General features: G+C 41.2%; 1 long non-coding RNA gene across 20 annotated transcripts in view; it reads right to left on the reverse strand.

The window, feature by feature from the left end:
- The window catches only part of LOC106855620 (uncharacterized), a 143,649-nt gene that overhangs the window by 55,656 nt on the left and 68,229 nt on the right, over positions 1-19,764 (reverse strand). For 16 of the 20 annotated variants that reach the window (XR_015803752.1, XR_015803749.1, XR_015803751.1 and 13 more), the window contains 2 exons: positions 19,478-19,646; positions 10,355-10,468 (listed from right to left, as the gene is read on the reverse strand). This is a non-coding gene — a long non-coding RNA (uncharacterized LOC106855620). The remainder of the gene's footprint in view (positions 1-10,354; positions 10,469-19,477; positions 19,647-19,764) is intronic. The other 4 variants (XR_015803742.1, XR_015803741.1, XR_015803743.1 and 1 more) reach the window with 2 other exon arrangements.

Below are 19,764 nucleotides of genomic sequence, written 5' to 3' on the forward strand. Positions count from 1 at the left end.
TTGCCCATGTTACACACAAATCAGATGATTTCATAGAGGAACAGAGTAAATGCCACTAACTTTGCTCCTCATATGGGTAGTACTGCATCCCTAGGATCACAGGAACAACACCACAGTGTCACTTCAATTCCTGTCACACATTTTTAGTTTGCTTTCAGCGTATTTGTAGTCAACCCTGTTGCTTTTTTTTTTTTTGAACAATGTTATGTGCCGCTCCATGGGAGAAGCTTAATTACAGCTATTTTGAAGGTTCTTATTTCTAAATATCTTATATTTTCTTGATCAAATCTTGGTTACTGAAGGACTGCAAATAATATTTGGAATAAATGGCTGTTCTGGATTGTGCCAGGGTAGAGTTAAATTTCTTCCCCGTAGCTGGTAGTGTCAGTTTTTTGGATTTGTGCTGGAACAGTGCTGATAACACAGGGATGTTTTAGTTACTGCTGAGCAGGGCATGCACAGAGCCAGGGACTTTTCTGTTCTTCTCCCACCCCACCAGGGAAGGCCTGAGGGGCACAAGGTGTTGGGAGGGTACACATCCAGGACAGCTGACCCGAACTGCCCACAGGGACATCCCGGGCCATATAGCATCATTCCAGTATACAAAGCAGGAGGGAGAAGGAAGAGGGAGACATTTGGAGTGATGCTGTTTGCTTTCCCAAGACACTGTGGCCTGTGATGGAGCCCAGCTTTCCTGGGATGGCTGAGGACCTGCCTGTCCAAGGGAAGAGGGGAATGAATCGTTTGTTTTGCTTTGCTTGTGCACACACTTTTGCTTTATCTTTTAGTCTTTATGTCATACCATGAGTTTTCTCACTTTTACCCTTCCAATTCTCTGCCCAGAGCCATGGCAGGGAGGTTGCAGGGCTGGGCTGCACCTGGGGTTAAACCATGGTGCCGTGATGTGGTGGCCCAATACAGTGTGAGCAGGTTCTGACTCAGAGCTGGGTGAGTGACTGCAGCTACAGGGAGACCCTGCCAGCAGCACATTCGTGCCAATAGAAAAGAACAGTTGATGGCATCTACCCAAGGTCAGCTCCTCAAATTTGGGAGCCTGTTTTCTTCCAGACACTGTAAAGTCACTTGTTTAAACGCAGCCAGTCGGCAACAATTAAATGCCTAAACAAAACATGCAGATTTGGTGCTCCTTTTGAAATCTCCCCCACGCCATGCCGTTCATTTTCTACTTCTCACAGTCTTAATTATCCAACAATCAGGCCACAAAATGGCGGTGGGAGTGAGGCAGACATTTTGTAACTGTCTCATTGAACAGGACAATGGGAACGCGCCAAGGGAAAGGCAGGGACCCAAGGGGACGAAAGGAGCACACAGCTCTCTGACAGCCCAGCTTTAATGCCCTTTGTCTTATTTTATAACAAAGTTAAAGCCAAGCAGTGCTGAGGAGCCACCTGACAGCATTTGGCCACAGAGCAGGCAAAAATACAGTCCAGGGCAGCCCTTTGCCAGCTGTTTCACTGCGGTGAGCACAGCTCATCATCACCCATCTGAGCAGAGACTTTTCTGGGAACCACATGGACTCAGGACCACCCATTGACACTGACTCAGTCACTGTAATCTTAACCACATTCTTCCCTTGAAAGTCCAGACACCAATGTTTTCTATTACAGCCCCAGGAACTTCACAGCCTTCTGCTCAGCTCTGAAAGCACTTGCAACATAACCAGCAAATGAACACTTAAAGAATGAAGCCTACATCTCCATCTCTGCAAGTGACTTTTGATTCAAATTTCACTGTCTTGTGTGTAATAAGCCAGAGACAGCTAAAGCTGAACAAAGTAACACCAGAGCTGATAAAAGCAAAAAGCACAAGAATTAATAAGCACATTTTTTCTTCAAGTTGAATCCACCAGCCTCCTGGTAAAAGTATCAGCATCTGATAAATCCTAAGAAACAAATATGCAAATCTTCAGGAAAAACTGCAAAGCACATGATACTCATTAAAGATTTAGGTACCTGCCAAATTACTGGTTTAGAGATTTAGATATTTCACATTGTTTCCTGAGAGGAGAAGAAAACACAAACCACCTAAAAAACAAAACCCAAAACCTACAACTTTCTAACACAGAAAAACTATTGTATAAATAAAAAATGGCTGAGGGAATTTTGCTTACTTTTTTTTAGTGACACAGAATAAGCAAAGCAGCTGAGCTACTGGTGTATTTGGAAAGGTTGATAGATGTAAAAATACCCCAACACCCTGGGATTGCATAATGCAAAAAAAAAATCATCATTTTTGAGGGATTTGTAATGTAGAAATGAAACCAACAAAACAGGTAAGAGAGATACCTTCCTACACAAAGACATGCTGAATACACAGGGTTACACAGGTATACTGAAGCTAGAAGAGTTTAGGCCATGTTAGTTATGTTCCCTCTACTCCACTCAGGCTCCAGTGTGATGCTGCTACTTGATATCCAAAGCACCAGGAAGAGGCAACCGAATGGGAAGGGCTGGCCCTCAAAAGCCAAGGATAGGAGACCCTTGCCAGAGTGCAGGTGGCAGAGTGAACAAGCTACCTGGATAAGCAGTTGGAAGAAACGGATTTTGAAACTTTATCACTTGGAAGAAATGGTAGAAAGCCTGACCATGTTAAAAGAAGAATACTCTGAGCCCCTCTGAGGGACAGCAGGGTAAAATGCTCTCAGAAAGGAGAGAATTCAGCCTGTAGTTGGCATATGACACGTTTCCCAGTAACCCGTCCCTAAAGCCATGAATTTAAAATCAACATAGATTACAGCTGTCTTTTGCTTTTGTTAAAAAACCCCAAAATTGTGGAAAGAATTCTGAGTTTTGTAACAAACTTGAAAGCAGGTCAAAGTTTAGGAAGAAATTCCCCATAGGTTGTGATCCTTCAGAGATAAGATTAATCTATGATGGGAGAAAAGAGCTCTGAATTAACACAAGGGTTTACACTGGAAGTGTGGGACTCTCGTGATTTGACAAAATTTCCTTGCAAACCCAGGTGAAGTTCAGTGGTTTCTGTGATATTTCACAAAGACCATCTGGATGCCTTTGAACTTGAAACTCAGAGTGGAATCCAGCAGCTGCAAACTTAAACACAGCAAGACAAAGATTAAGAAAAAAATGTTTGCATGAGCTCCTGGGAAGAATATACTATGTTTCACCTGCTGACACTGGAAAAGCAGAAGTCTACACACCCTCCAGCTCCACTTCAATTTAAATAAAGACAGTAGGGAGGGTGGCAGAGGCACATTTGTTACGTTTTTGACTTACCTAAGAGAGGTGGCATGAAGAAAACAAAAGAAAAGGACTGTAAGCAGAAAATGAGAAAGGTAAAGTGAGATGATTACAGACAGATGAGAATAAGGATTAAAAACCAACCAGCAAATATTGGGAAAAAGGTTTAGAAATCATACTAACATTCAGGGAATGGGAATAAAAAGACTAAGCATGTAACTTACAGCACATTTCTTTGACATGCTTTTTTTCTTAAGTGTAGAAAACTTTTTGAGCAATAAAGAATTTTGATTCCACTGTTAAATCCTTAGAGAAAGAGAAAAAAATAATCCTAAGTTTTGTTAGCATACTTTTATTCTCTGTGGTTCCACTTCTTTGGTGAATTACTCCTTAGCCACTTGGAAATGCTGGAAATTACATATGCTGATTCTAGAATAATATCCCCTGCCTCCCCAAGTCTCCAATTATGCTTTAACTGAGCAAAACTAAGAAAAGTGGCCATTTTTATAAAATGTTCAGGCACATCAACTCGGGGGCACAGCAGCATTTCCACTACGCTGCCATTTCTGCCTATCTGACTGAGGGAAGTTTGGGAAAGGAGGAGCAGAACAATATTTTGGGAAGAATCACGAAGTAGCACATCTGTTTTTTTTAATTATATAGTTCTCTGGTTTTTGACTAACAGATATCCTAATGGAGGAACTTAATGTTATACAGACAAGAGAAACTGGGATTGATACAGCTGTGAACATACAATGGCTGCAGTTTTTGATTGCAAACCTGGACCAGAATGCTATAGCAAAAAATCGCCTGGATAAAATGAACTACAGCAACAAACTCCAGAATGCTTCCTTGTTAGTTTAAGAAAGATTAGATTCACCATTATGACCTAATGTATCTCTTTACATACATTCCTTCTTTGTTCATCATTTATGTAAGACCAATTGCTGTGACCATAGAAAGAATTGCTTTAATAAAGGAATGTCCCCCTATACTTTAAATACTTCTGGTTCCTGAGACAAAGAAATCCACCCCACAACTCCAGAGACACAAAATAATACAACACAAAAGAAGCCAAAGGCAGAAATGAGAATCCTGCACACCAAAGGAATTTTGTGGGGAAGGTGATATTTCTGGTTAACAACGCCAAGCACAAGCTCACTGCATTTTATAAGCTTTATTACCAATACCTCCTACACCTCTAACCTCATTCTGTGTCCCCATGGCAAACCAGTCCAAACCTGTTCCTTCTGATTGGGGTCCAATAAAAGCATAATGGTGCATAATGTAAGTATTGTAAGGATTCAGCATTAAGTGGTGAGAGCTCTGCACCCACTGAGACACCTAAGAGCAGGTGAAATGTGTTGTGACAGAGGCTCACAAGGGACCCTCTGCACATTTGAGCAAACAGTCTCCAAGGAGGGATCTCTCTGCAGGATCAGGTGAGTAACAATCCTAAAGTTCTCTCTCTTAGTTACAGAGACATGGAGATGTATTGGCTGTAGATATAACCAGATATTCTGGTGGGAAATTCTGGGAAGGAAACTGTGAACATCTTGTTTCAGTGCAGTGGAATACTAACTCTGTTTTCCCTGCACACTGCCATTCTTCAGACAGGGACTTCACTACCGTGCACTTTGTGCTGGCCTGGAGGGACTTCTTGCCTATACCAAAATATCACCCAGACCACTAAGAGTTAACAGAAAATGTACAAAAGAGAACAATCGTACATTGTCACAGGAGACGAAATTAAATATCCCAACAGACATTCCTGTTCATATGACATTCTGGCCAACAGCCTCCTCAGATACTACAGTGATAACAATGCAACTACTTTCATTACTAATGCAAATTCAACGGGAATTTAACGGGATAAGTAGTTTAAATTAGCATTTTCTTTTAGGAATTCTGGGCTGGCAGTAGTAACATCTGTCTCTCTGAAGTGACAACAGAGAGCTTAAGCTTCAGGTCTGGCTGTTCTGCAACATGAGGCATTGCATTACTAACCCAGAGCTAGGTAATCATTCTCCTGCCAGCCTTAATGAGTTTCTAGCTACCTAAGAGTCCTTTGAACTAACGAGCACAGGTAGCACAAGTGGCAGAGCAGGAGGCTGGGCCCTAGACCTGATCCCTTGTGCTGCCACATCCAGGCAGTGCCCTGGGGCCCACTCTGGGTACATTCTAAGGTGCAATTCTGGCACAGACCTCGACCTAATTCTTACTTGTGTGACAGTGACTGCCCTCAAACCCAGCCCTGGGATCCCAGAGTAACTGATAGTGGCACAGCCTGGCTGGATCAGCAGCTACTGTGCTGCACCAACTCCGGTTTCTTCATTGCTTTGCCCATTTCAGCATCAGGAACGCTTGTCCTTCAAATCAGGCTCCCACAGGGCTCACTGACTCCCAGGGAAAGCATGCTCCACAGATGGAGAGCTTTCTGTGACAGGATGAAGCTAAGGCCCCGGGAACCTTTGTGTTGGGTCTGTAGTTAACACTTCATGCTTTCTTTTTTCTCCCCCCCAAAAAGTATTTATTTTCTGAAATCCTTTAAGAACTGTGTAATTAACGCTGTATTTCTGATTTTACACAGAAGCTGATTTGTGAAGATATTTTGCAGCATAAATTCTGCACAACTTATTCCATATATGTTTTTTACTTTTAAAAGAATCTGTCTCAGCCACACTATGAGTTTTTGAGTAGGAATTACCTACTTTAGAATAGATCACAGTTTCATGTTCAAAATTTCCACCTTTTATTCCTTTGCAACTGTGAAAGAGTTAATCTCGCATCTTAATGGGAGTTTGCCCTTAATAAGAAAGCGTTAAAACAAGCCAAAAATAATAAGCTAAATGAAGGCCATTCTTTTGCTTTTTGTCAATATTTTCATAGCGACAAATAGATCAAACACAAGATATTTTTTAAGGCTTCCCCTCACCCCCCTTGTAAATCATAAATGCTTTGGTATATTTAATTTCAAAATGAGTTCCCTGTGGATCAGGATAACACAACGGATTAAGAAAACCTTCCCAAACCCTGCTGCATCTTAGATGGAAAAATACAAAAATTATTATTTCGCCGTTTCCCCCTGTGCCTTTTTCAACTGTTCCTTTCCCCTACACCAAAGGACCAAGCTGTCAATGCTAATCAAATGTTTCTTAGTCCTATTCTGACGCTTCAAAACACTGTAATACATATTTTTTCTAAATAAATGAAGGCTTTTAGACTAGATTCAGAGGAAAATATTCAAGTGACTGTGTATTTGCTACACCACACTGATGTAGCTGGTATATTTAGAGATAGAAAGATCCTCCTGCAAGATGAAAAGCAAAGGGAAAACCTGTGTTTTGTAACAGTCTGCACAAGTACTACTTGGTGCCTGTTTGTGAGAGATGCAATGGACTGTTACTCTTGCATCTGCACCAGTTTTAAACCCTCCTAATCAGGGTCAGGAGACAACTCTGCCCAGGGAGAGGTGTTTGTAAGACCCGACCAACTTTCCCATGCAAGGGCATTGGCCAGACTCTGAAAATACTTCTTTGCAATACTTGCTTGTCATAAGGGATTTAATTTGCAGACTTGAATGTCCTTTCTCCTGTCCTTCTGGCCTTACTGGTTACACAATACCAAGGGCTCCTCAGTGAAATGTAGAGCACAGCTGTTCACAGCTGCTTTAACACATGGACACCAGCCTTGTTACTGGAACAGGTTGGGAATTGGTTCACTGCCCCACTAAATCTGTCTGATGGTAAGTCCTGTTCCTGAAACCGCTTCTGTAGGAACTGCAAGCTCTGGTCCAGCTGTGGGCAGATGTGAGGGCAGCAGAGGCAGGGGTGGCAGTGAGGCCCTATGGATGTGGCTGTACTACAACCCCAGTGCAGAAGGGTCCTGTCTCCCTCCTTCTGCAGCTGGACCAGAGAATGGAGACCTACAACTAGAAGCAAAAGAGACAAAACAAGCTCTCTGTCCGATAAATCACTAACTCCTCCAGCTGGCCTAGGCAGCTGTGATATACTGCCCACCAGAACACCACAGAAGCAGCCTGGGATCACTACTTCCATAGGTTTTGGGTGCCACACTTAGCCCTCATCCAAACAGAAAGTGTCCCCTCTAAACATTTTGTAAGAGTGGTAAAGGTAGTGACAAATTACTTACAAATGGCACTGCAAGATTTACCAATGTCTTTGGAGACAGAGGCCAGTGTGCAGCGTGAGCACATGAAGGCTCAGGGAAGAAAAAGCCTCGGTGCAGCTCTAAAAGACTGTGAATTTCAGCTTTAGCATGGACATGATTTTGGTTACTTACTGCATATTTCAAACAATTGAAGTGGGTTTTTTTCTGTGTTTACTTTGGAGACAGCTATTTTTAAGGTCACAGTCCCTACTAAAGGAGGAAACTGTGTCTCTGAGGTATTGGGAATTAAACAGAGGAAAGAAAAAGGCACAGAAAAAGTAGCTGCCTTCCAGAGAGAACTCAAATATTTTGTTTCCTTCCTTATTCAGTCTGTAGTCAAAAAAGAACTTCACAGTAAACACTAACTCATGTTTTTTGAAAAAATGAACTTAATGCTGAATTCACAGGAATTCTTTATTAACTCCTGGAATCCCTTTCTGATGAACTGCAATACAAAGGGACATTCCCATTTGCAGATTTCTACCTGGCTTTTACTGTCTCAGAGCACATGCTGACCAGTCCCTTGTCTGTGGTGACACGTGGTGGCATCTATATCTATCCAATCAAGTGTTTTGTACAGGAAGTTTTCAGACCTGGAGATACAGATGAGGAAGTGGAGAGGAGGCAGCAAATATTTTGAGAGTCTTGGAAAAGCCCATCCAGACAGAAATCAGACACTGCAGAGGGCACATATTTTGCTGTGACCACAGACTTTTGTGGCAAGAACCAGAAGAAACCAGTGCCAAAGGGATGGTGCAGGAAAGGACGGGAGTGAGCAGACAGAGAGGCTGCAAAGACAAGGAAGGAATTCCACCCTAGGGAAGAGCAGGACCTACTGTTGTCAGACTGAAGTCTGCCCTCTCCCTGGTCCAGAAGGTCACACAACACTTTACCACAGCAGAACTACACTCTATATCTGGCACTAGGAATTAACTCTGGAGCCTTAGGTCTTAAATAATGCAGAGAAGGATCAAAACCAGCAGCTATATGAAAAGAGGCTTCTTTCATAACTTAATTGCTCATTTGCAAAATACCAATGTTATTCATTTAAGTAACTATGACCTTTTTTGATGCACTTCTAATGAAAATGCTCCTGTGTGGTTGTCAGAAGAAAATCATGATAATAAAACACTAATACCTTAGATCAGGAGTTGCCCAATTAACTTTGCTGGGATAGCTTCCCTATAGAAATGGATCTGCACTGTACCTCTTCGAGGCAGGGGTTACAGCTGTTTCCAATTCTGTCCCAGGCTCTGCACTTGCAGAAGACAAACGCATTTGGAGGATTTGCAGATTCTTTTTTCTCATGCAAGTACCATGAGAAATACACCAAGACTTTGGGAATCCCTCCTTCAGCTGGCCTCTGATATTCTTGTCATATCCCAGATTACAGTGGATGCCTGTTTCCCCAGGTGTAGTGCCAAGAAATATTATTTTGAGGTGCAGAAGATGTCTTCCATGGCTCTAATTAAACAGATCAAACACATACATGCAGGAAACAGCATGTGCATTCCAGTCCAGAGGACATGTAATGTCAGCTAGAATTGGAACAGTTTCACTGGAACAACATCAGGAAGGACAGAAAGTGAAGGAAGACTCTTCCATGCCTTGACAGTGGTGCAGCACTGGACAACATCTGTTCCTTATGCAGATGTCAGCAGCGAGATACAATGGTTAAGGGAATGTCATTACTATCTACTTATTACTTGGGCCAAAATGGGATACAGAGCAGCAGTTCTTGAATGGAAGATGAGAAACTCTGGGGAGAAAAATGGGGATGGGGAGGTATATACAAGAGTTTTATGAGTGGAAAAATAAGAATTTATGCAAGTTACTCCTTCAAAGAAGGGCGTGTCCTGTCTCACACCCAGGTATCACAGTAAGGATACACCTTCTGTTTCAGTTGTTTCTCAAATCTGGGCCATTAATAAAAATGGGACAGGAGTCCATGACAATGTAAGATAATTTTCTCTCCAGAAATTGTCTTTTAGATGCATATGAAATTTACCTTTAGGCGATATCTATGTGTTCATATGGAGCCTCACATGAGTAGGGTACACATCTGTATTTACTTTCAAGTGACACCAAAGAGCTATGCAGCCTTTTTTTTTTTTTAATCACCTGCACAGATACTCTGTAACACATGTGTGTTAATGTAAGAAAGCAAAAATACATATCAGAGCTGACTGCTACTGGTGGGAAGGGAAAATGTGTGACTTCTCAACCCCAAGTAAACACATTAGTAGGCTTTAATAAAGTCAAGCAATATTGTTAGCTGTATTAGCATCACTAAGGAGTCCTCTAGGTATAAAAGAACCATGCATGTAGACTGATAGCATCAGTACATTTAAGAACTAATAGTATTGCAGCCATAAGGTTACCATCTTAAAAACCAAGCTTTCAAGGGTTCAAGAAAGAGATTAAAACCTCATAAACTGTATTTACATAGTGAATACACAGGAGTAATATATATATTTTTGGGGGACTTATTTTATTTAAATTCTGCTTTGGTCAATACATATTTTGGAAAGCAATGCAAAACTTCTCAAGCAGATAATATTCTTCAATGTTGTTTGAACATGAGAATATTCCTCTTGATGTGCTGAGGTAATGCAGGCTTACCAAGAAAAATGTTCTAACTGAAACAGGTGAATTAATAACTCTGAAAGAAGGTGGAAGTTGCATAGATAGGAAGAGCACTGCATTATACTTGACCAAAACCAGTATGCCACGCTGAGGCATTGTGGAGTTTTCCACAAGCTTTGGCTGTGGCAGGATGTTCTAAGCCTACCTTGTGTGAGGGTTTGGTCTTCTAGGTCTTTGAAGGAAGAAAGACTTTCCGAAATGTGAACAGTCTATTGTGCTTTTTAGCAATGTTTCTTGAAAATGTACTTTTTCAGAGAAAAAATTTCTGTTATCACAAATGATAATTTCCTCAACTTCTTAATGCATGTTATGTGACTTACCAAAATACTTCTGGTTTTGAGTCATACTACATCAAGTCTCCCTTTTTTGGCTTTGATGTCATATCTGGAACAGCCAGTGGTTAACAGATTCTGATTTGCATGTTATCATTGAAACTGAAATAAAGAACAGAATTTTGTTCAGAATTACTTTTATTCTCCATGCCTCAAGGAACACAAGCACTTGTCAAACCTCGGTATTGATGCATTTGAAAATCCCAGTGAGCTGTTAAAGACAACATCCTGCTCATCAGAAGCCAGTACCAAATGATTCCACACACGATGGACCTAAGTGAAGGCAATTTTAAAATAAGGTCTCATCTATGAAATCTTCTAACTGGTAACACTTACTGTTCAGCTGATGTCCAAGAGTAAATTGGGAGTTTTTGGTAGTGTGCTGTTCAAAAAATCATCATTGCTTAAAAAACTGGAAAATTTTCTGTTTATGATTCTCAAGATTTTCACTGTGTCCATTTAAAAAACTTATGAAAGAATGCAAGACTTGTATTTACAAACAGCATGGTTCATGCACCTTCATACTGACTGCAATATGCTATTACAAGCAAAAATCTTTAGCTTGTTGTAGCTGAACCTTGTCAGAATGCAATGAAGCAACCCAAAGTACCCATTTCATTTATCTCCATGGCCTTGATTTTATACATTAATAATCTGATCACTATTTTTACCAAAATGAAACAGAGTCCATACGGGCTGATATTGGAATAACAAATCTCTGTCACTGCATGGCAGTGTCAGAGATAGAGTATACAGTACTCTGGTGGGCTCTGCAACAGTTGTGTAACTTACACCTTGGGGCTTTCAACACTGACTGTATTCTCAGCTGCCATAAGGTCCAACAAATTATGTGATGCAAAAAAATTCTTTTGCATTGAAGGCAATAGACTAACTGGTGGGGAAAAAAATAATCTACCTGTTGCACTATGCTTTGTTATGTGGGAACAATCCCAAATCACCTCTCAGGTCTGTTTGAAGGTTGTACCAGAGTTTTTCAGAGCATTCAAGGTGACATCATTTAGCTGTAAAATCCCATTTTGGATGCAATGTTTGCTATATCTGTAATTACTGCAAGCGTCCTAGAAACAAAAAAACACACCATCTTCCTCTGCTAGGAAGGTGCTAAGAAGGTAGTTTTACCTTCAAGAAACCATGACAGCTCTTATTAAGAAGGACATATTATAATCATGGTCTTTTCTGTCATCGTCAGGTCTTGCATCACAAGTACCCAACCTGAAAATTGTCACTGAAAAAATGTCTTTTAACCCAGAAGGAAAGCACAGCCTTAATGGAATCTGAATTGTGCTCTACTGCTTCTAAAACTTCACAATATACTGATTCCAAAAAGAGATGGGCCTCCATTTTTGTAAGCAAGTACCAGCTTTTTAACTTATAGTCAGCCTGCAGCAGCTGCTACATTATTCACATGTTCTTTTACCTTGCCCAAGCTGAAGCTCATTATTCTTTAAGGATTAAAGGTGTTTTTATGGGGCTTGCTAGTAGGCAGGTAGAGGCCAGTCTCTTCTTTCAAGTAACAAGCAACAGGACAAGAAGAAACGGCATCAAGTTGTGCCAGTGGAGGTTTAGGTTGGATAACAGGAAAAATGTCTCAGTGGAAAGGACTGTCAAACATTGGAACGTGCTGCTTGGGGTAGTGGTGGAGTCACCATCCCTGGAGGAATTTAAAAGGTGTGTAGATGGGAACATGTTTTAGTGGTTGCCTTGACACTGTTTAATTAATGGTTGGACTTTATATGAGAGGTCTCTTCCAACCTAAAGGATTCTATGATTCTGCAACACTATGGCAACAAAATATAAATTTTCTTGTCACAGAATCACGGAGCCATAGAATCACGGGGTTGGAAGAGACCTTCAAATCACCTCAACTGAACCATGGCACTGAGTGCCACATCCAGCTTTTTAAACAATCCAAGGATGGTGACTTCACCACCTCCCCAGGCAGACAATTCCAGTACTTGATGACTCTTTCAGTACAAAACTTCTTCCTAATATCCAACCTATATTTCCTTTGGTGCATAGCTTAAGACTGTGTCCTCTCATTCTGTCTGCTGCTGCTTGGAGAAAGAGACCGACCCACATCTGGCTACAGCCACCTTTCAGGGAGTTGTAGAGTGATAAGGTCACTCCTGAGTCTCCTTTTCTCCAGGCTAAACAACCCCAGCTGTTCCTCACAGGGTTTCTGTTCCAAGCCCCTCTCCAGCCTTGTTGCTCTCCTCTGGATATGCTCAAGTGTCTCAAGGCCCTTCCTAAACTGAGGGGACAGAACAGGACACAGCACTCAAGGTGTGGCCTCACCAGTGCTGAGGACAGGGGAAGAATGACCTCCCTGCTCCTGCTGGCCACACTATTCCTGATACAGGCCAGGGGCCATTGGCCTTCTTGGCCACCAGGGCACACAGCTGGCTCGTGTTCAGTCGGCTGTTGACCAGCACCCCCAGGTCCCTTTCTGCCTGGGCACTGTCCAGCAACACTGTCCCCAGCCGGTAATGTTGCAGGGGGTTATTGTGGCCAAAATGCAGGACTTGGCACTTGGACTTATTAAACTTTATCCCACTGGACTCTGCCCATCCATCCAACTATTCCAGGTCTCTCTGCAGAGCCCTCCTACATTCCAATAGATCAACACATGCTCCCAGCTTAGTGTGTCTGTAAATTTACTAATGAAAAACTCAATATCCTCATCCATGTCATCAATAAAAATATTGAACAGAACTGGCCAAAGCACAGACCCCTGAGGGACACCACTGGTGACTGATGCCCAGCTGAGTGCAGCACCATTCACCAGCACTCTCTGGGCCCAGCCATCCAGCCAGTTCCTAACCCAGCACAGAGTGCTCCTGTCCAAGCTGTGGGCTGCCAGCTTTTCCAGGAGTGTGCTGTGGCAGACAGTGTCAAAGGCCTTGCTGAAGTCCAAACAGACAACATCCACAGCCTTTCCTGCATCCACCAGGCAGGTCACCTGGTCATAAAAGGAGACCAGGTTGGTCAAACAAGACCTACCCCTCCATGGTAGGTCTTAAACCCGTGCTGGCTGAGTGTGATACCCCGGGCATCCTGTAAGTGCTGTGTGATGACACTCAGTATAAACTGTTCCATAACTTTACCGGGTACTAAGGTCAGGCTAACTGGCCTAAAATTACCAGGATCCTCCTTCCCACCCTTTTTGGGAGTCACAGTGGCCAGCTTCCAGTCATCTGGAACCTCACCAGTGAGCCAAGACTGTTGGTAAATGATGGATAGTGGCTTCACAAGCTCATCACCCTGGGATGGATCCCATCAGGTCCCATAGATTTATGAATATCAAAGCTGCTCAGCAGTTCTCTGACTGCTTCCTCCTAGATAACAGGGGGCCATTCTGCTCCCTGACACCATCTACCAACCCAGGAGGACAGCTGAGGATAAGCCCATTTGTCTTGTCTGCCATGCTCCCTAGAGCCTTCTTTTAATCACCCTGCTGCTCACTGGAGGAAAACTCTGCCCTACACCTGTGTGGCTAACAAGAAATTATATTCCTGAATTTCTAATGACATAAAGTGGATTAACAAATAGTCTTAGGGCAAGCTAGGGCAAGTAGTCACCAAAACACCAGAAAAAATATGTTCTGACACAGCTTAAAATACATTAAAACCATTCGAAATTCACCTGATTCTATCCTCCAAGTGAAAGGGAGCAAACCAGGAGGAAAGGCTCTCAGGTAAAATTCATGGTGCAGCTTTCAGTGAGCACCTGTGACCGCAGACACTGAACAGGCACAATCCTTGTTACTCCTCAAAGCACTGTACAGAGAGGGCACAGATGAATGGAAGAATCACACCCCAGGATGTCTGTGTGCCTAAGCAGGCTTGCTCCATGCACAGGGAAATGAGGAGAATCCTTGCCTGGGCTGTGACAGTTGTGATAACACTCATGGTCTGGCTATGAAGAGTAAAACTCTCCACAGGGTGCTTTATTGTGATTTAATCTTTAAGGGAGAAGTAGTATTTAATCTTGCTGAACACATTTTCTAGGAATTGCTTCGGAGACATTCATTCATCTGAGAGACTGAAATGCTAAGGGTTAATGACTCAAACGATGGGCCATTTGCCAAAGCAGCAGGTGCTTTGCTGAGCACCCCAGCCAGAGCAGGTGAGAGCTTTTGGGTGTGTGCTGCAGAAACCTCTGGTCTGCAGAAGCACTGCCCAGGGGCAGAGGGGGTGAGCACCCACCACCTTTGTTTAGCAAAAGGCTGATTTTGAAGAGATAAGGGAAGAGCCTATAAGAAGCAGACCCTGTGAGGTGGAATAGTGCTTTTGATCATGGCAATGAACTCCCTCACACAAGCAAGTGGCTCAGGTGTAAAATTCCACCTGACCCTGAGGAAGATGTTCACAGGAGGCCTCAGTTTTCATCCTTCTCATGGTGGGGCATAACCAGCTCAGCTGCACTGACCTAAGAGGCAGGCTCATGTCTTAGAGGGTGTCATAAACCATCAAAGACCCTGAAATGCCCCCAGACTTATTTTAAGGCCTTCACCAGAGAACTGTTCATGACCACAGGGTTGTATCAGACAGTGTCACACTTCCCATGCCCCCAGGGGAGGCACCTGGGCATTCCCACCTGAACATTGAAGCCACTGCACTTTGTGTTTCATGGATCAAGACTGAGACCATTATCCCAACCAATGAAATTGCAATAATCAACTTTTGTCACTGGATCCATGGGTGGTGATATCTTTCCTCTCCACTGTCAACTCTTATCCTTTCTTCTTTCTTTCTTTTCCTTATATGTTTTCTTAAGTGATATCTTTATACTTTTATATTGCTGTTTTTCTGTAGATACTAACCAAAACAGCTACATACCTCCTTTCCATTGCAATCAAATGGTTATAAAATAAACTTGTTGTCTATCTCTCTGTCTCTCTAGAAACACAGTGTTATTTCACTCTAATCCACCCCAAGGGATCTATTAACAAGAACCTCAGTTATCCCACCTTCAGAGGTGGGTCATAACACTTCTCTCACCAAAATTATTTTTATTGTCATCAGTACAAATTAGGCTCCCAGGTCTTCTTACACACACAATGTCAAATTGAATTCATCTAAATCTATTTTCTTTACTTCACAGATTTTTCTTCTACAATGGATATATATGTATTTGTGTGAATCCGTATTCCAAACCTTATTCTATTATTTTAAATAATAGCTAGTAGTTTTAAAGACAAGGTAAAATAAAATACAATAAATTATAACAACCTCCTAAATTATAAATAATAAATTTAAAAGAAAAACAATATTCAGCTTCCACTGTCAAACCTATCACTTCAAGCTGCTCTGCTTCTATAAGGAAATTAAAGTTTTATGCTCCCAGTACTGGGAATCCAATAGGAGCCTGATCCTTTGCACATGAAATGCCTGCCTTTGCCTCAAATCTCAAAGCCTGCTCTGTTCTGGTTCTCTCTTTCCCATTCCATCTGTGCACTAAGGATTCCTTTCCACTTTCCTTGGCCCATTATAACTGATACACATTTAACTATGCACATACATATCCATGAAATAAATAACATGTTCTTAGTTTTTATCCTCTGAAATATGAATTAAGGAATTGCCTTTGGTGACAGTCTGCTCTTTTGTCTGTGTATTACCAGCAAAAGAATAACAGTGCTCAATGGATTTCAATCAAGAATTAACAAGAGGAATGAAAAATATTTTATGCAGTTCCTTTTCTTCATATGCACAACTAAACCAAGCGTGTCTTCTCATATTCATGCAGGCAGACACAGTTTTCATACAATTATAAATAATCACTGAGACTATCAGTACAGTAAAAAGTTAGTGGGGAACAAACACATAAAACAACCTTTCTGGTTTTGTTTATTTATCACTATTTCACAGCACTTTTTCTTATCATAAGTCAACCAGTTTTACATTGCTGAAAGAACCCTTGGAATTATTTTGATTATTTTTTTAATAATTCCTTATTTTTCCATAAACTAAAAGCAAACCAAAATGGTGTTCAATGTTCAGAAGACATTTGAAATTTTACTTCCCAGATTTTATTGGGGGAAAAAAGGGCAAGCTAAGCACTCCCTGCTTTGGCTCTCCCATTTCAGTAATTCCTCACTAGTGTATGTACCTACAAAATACTTCATCTGAATTCCAGTTTAATCTCTCCCTTGACTATCCAGGAGACATTCTGTTTAAACACGTTCTCATTTTCTTCAAGTCGTGTTATGTGCTTCTTCCCCGAAGTGCAGTGTATTGTCCTGAGAGGGTAATAGAGGTAACATTTAATACCTAATCATAAAATAATAGTAGCATTTATCAAGTCTGAGTTCCACTGGCACTACTAATTCTTGTAACATATACCCACATAACTGAGGCCACAAGCTCTGGTTCTCCAAAATCCATTTTTAGATCCAGCAGCAGGGAAGGATGGAAAGAGAAGTCCACTTGCATGGAGACCAGCAACTAAACCAAATCTCTCTTCTGGTTCTGACAGCTGCCCTTAGGATTTTCTCTCACTCTCCCTAAAGCAGTGTTTATGCAATCACAAGGAAGCAAGAAAAACAAAGAATCCATAAAACACATCTGAGTTTCCCTTTCAATGGCAGCTCATTTTCCATTTGTAGTTTCAATAACAAAAGAGTGGATGATCTACAAAGTCTATGGGGAAGTCTTTAATTTCAGTTTCCTCTGTGTAATCATTGATAAAAATATCCTCAGAATAGACACTTACTAGACACAAACAGCTCTGCACCTGGCTACAAGGATGTAGGTGAAATATGTAAACTAAACAATATATGAACTAATACATACCAGTAATGCAAGTATAACCTTAAAAATCACAACTTCTGTCTAAAATACACAGAATTTCATTTAACAAAAAGATCATTACCTTTGCTAGTGGAATACACTGCTTTCACCTGGAATGTTGCTGCATTTTTCAGACACCTGGAATCAAGTGGCTGCTTTGCCACATGCACTCCAACAAATACTGTTTCAGCAAGTATTACTGGAGGAGCCCTCATGTTAAACAGCTTACTGGAGGTCTGACACCCAAAAAAAAGACCTAAGAAAGCCTTCCTATAGTTGAACACGTATTTGCTTCAAATATTTATATGACACACCAGAACAGTGCGACATTTATGTATATCTGAAAATGTTCTGGCCATGTGGAAACACCATGTATTCTACACTTCTAAGTTTTATTTTGCTCTTAGTTTTAATTATCAAAGCAGATAGAAGTTTAAATATTGAAGGATATAAGCACAAATTCATTAAACTTGTAAGTTTATTTATGTAAGCAGAGAAAAACAGGAAACTAAAAACCACTGCAAAATATTTTCGGTAATTGAAATGAAGTAACTGACATTAAGTAGGGAAGGGAAATCTGTATTTTGTTTTAATATGCAATTTTAATATAACACCTACTTAGGGTGGCATTTGAGAGCTCACATAAATATTTTAACATTCTAAATTGCATCTTTACTGAACTGTACATAATCACATTTATTATTGCAATTTTCACTGAAACAGAAACCTGGTAAACATACATTTAATCTCAGTACCTTAAAGCAGTAACAGAGCTGTACCTTTGCCTGCACTCTATGTCCATCTTCGCTGTGCCCAGGACTATTTCCAAGTGGAAATGACTCCTTAAGCTATAAATGCACAGTAAGATACATAACTGGCTGCATGACTGAAATGGCTTCCGGAAGGAGGAGGCAAAATCTGAACTGTCACCTCCAACTCTGTTTCTCAGTGACACAGAGGCAGACTCCCACAAATAGCTGGAAGTTATATTAAGAGGTTCTGTGATGTCCTGCCAGGGTCTTTACTAGGCTTCTAGAGTACAAAGGTCATATATTGTTTATTTATAGATAAGGAGAATACTGCACAAACCATGAGGCTTAGGAAAGCTTGTGCTTCTAAGCTAAATAATTCTGTGAAATAATGCAATATACGCCATATTTTGAGAAATTAATTAAAAGGTGTCCCCTTTAATTAATATAGAGTTTTTATTTGAGAAGAAAAGATACATGTCTAAATCTTGCTCAGTTGGGGCAGAGCTTACCTTGACTTACTATTAAAAAGAAATTTACGAGAGATTCTTCCTCCTTTAGACAGAATGAGCAGTGTCATGATGAGGATTCCTCTCACTATGTATTTGTAGATTTGGCACAGCTGTATCTTTTGTCTCTACACACAAAACTACTTTCTCCTCTGCATTTGATGGTTGAACTCGATAATCCTAGAGGTCTTTTCCAACCTAAACAATTCCATTATTTGTGTAGCAACTGTAGATGTTGTCAGTACAATGCTATGTGTTCACCCTCGGCTGCAGGGCTTGGTTAAGGGCTGATTCTCACCCCAGTCCTGCCAATCACTTGGTCAAATCACTCCTGCCTTGCCTCTGCTCCCCTGGGACCAGGTAGTAGAGCGCTAATGTTTGCCAGACAGCTGTTGTGTGCCTTAATTATCTCCACAAAGGGAAACAGAATTACTGCAAATTCTCGTCCAAGGACATTAAATGCATGCAGTGTCTGTCATTAACATCAGCAAATCAATCAGTATTTTGAGTGCATACAAACACAGGCTGTTCTCTAACAAATAAACATTTTTTTCCTCTTTTCAGTTAAAGAAAGGACTAAAGTAGCCCCCAGTCCTGTAGTGAACCCTGCTTTACCTCCCACTCCTCACTTATTAACAGGCTGGAAAAAGAAAGCATATTGTGCCTCTCTCTCCAGACACTGTTTTTATTTGAACATTTCTGATTTTCAAACCTGACAGAGCCTTTAATAAGACATAATAGGCAAGCTGAATGTCAGTCCCAAGAGTCAGAAAAACACTCCATTTTAACCTGTCTGAAATGCAGCAAACAGCTTCAAGAAAGAAAATGAACAGACAGAATTACTTCAGCATTCTCTGTTAAGACACTTCTACTGTATCAGTCCAAAAAACAGGTGCACACTTGACATACGTGGCTTCTGGAAGGGATGTATAAAGTCACTGATTTTAGAAGTTTATATTCAGGCTTTTCGTTTAGGCTGCATTCAGTTTGATTAAAAATAGTATTTTCTCAATTCAATTCAGATATTAACTGATTTCTTACCTTATCTGAAAAATACAGCTAATGGGGTTGAGGCAGTGAAGCTGGTCATTGCTGGTCACTCCTGGCCCACAGTAGGGAGGTTTATGGCTTCCTGTGATGATGGGCAGGACCATTTTCTCAATCTATTGACCCTCACAGTTTCCTTCCAATTTCTGCTCAACAGCATCACCTGTGGGAAAAATAATTCCCATTTTTTACTGCTTCCAGCATCTCAAGATAATTTTGACGTGGCTTTTGATGGGCTGCATCTTTCACTGCCATCAATGTACTGTCCATGGCATTTTCTT

This window comes from Sturnus vulgaris, chromosome 5 (genome assembly GCF_052056855.1).
Source record: "Sturnus vulgaris isolate bStuVul1 chromosome 5, bStuVul1.hap1, whole genome shotgun sequence".
NCBI classification, from domain to species: Eukaryota; Metazoa; Chordata; class Aves; order Passeriformes; family Sturnidae; genus Sturnus; species Sturnus vulgaris.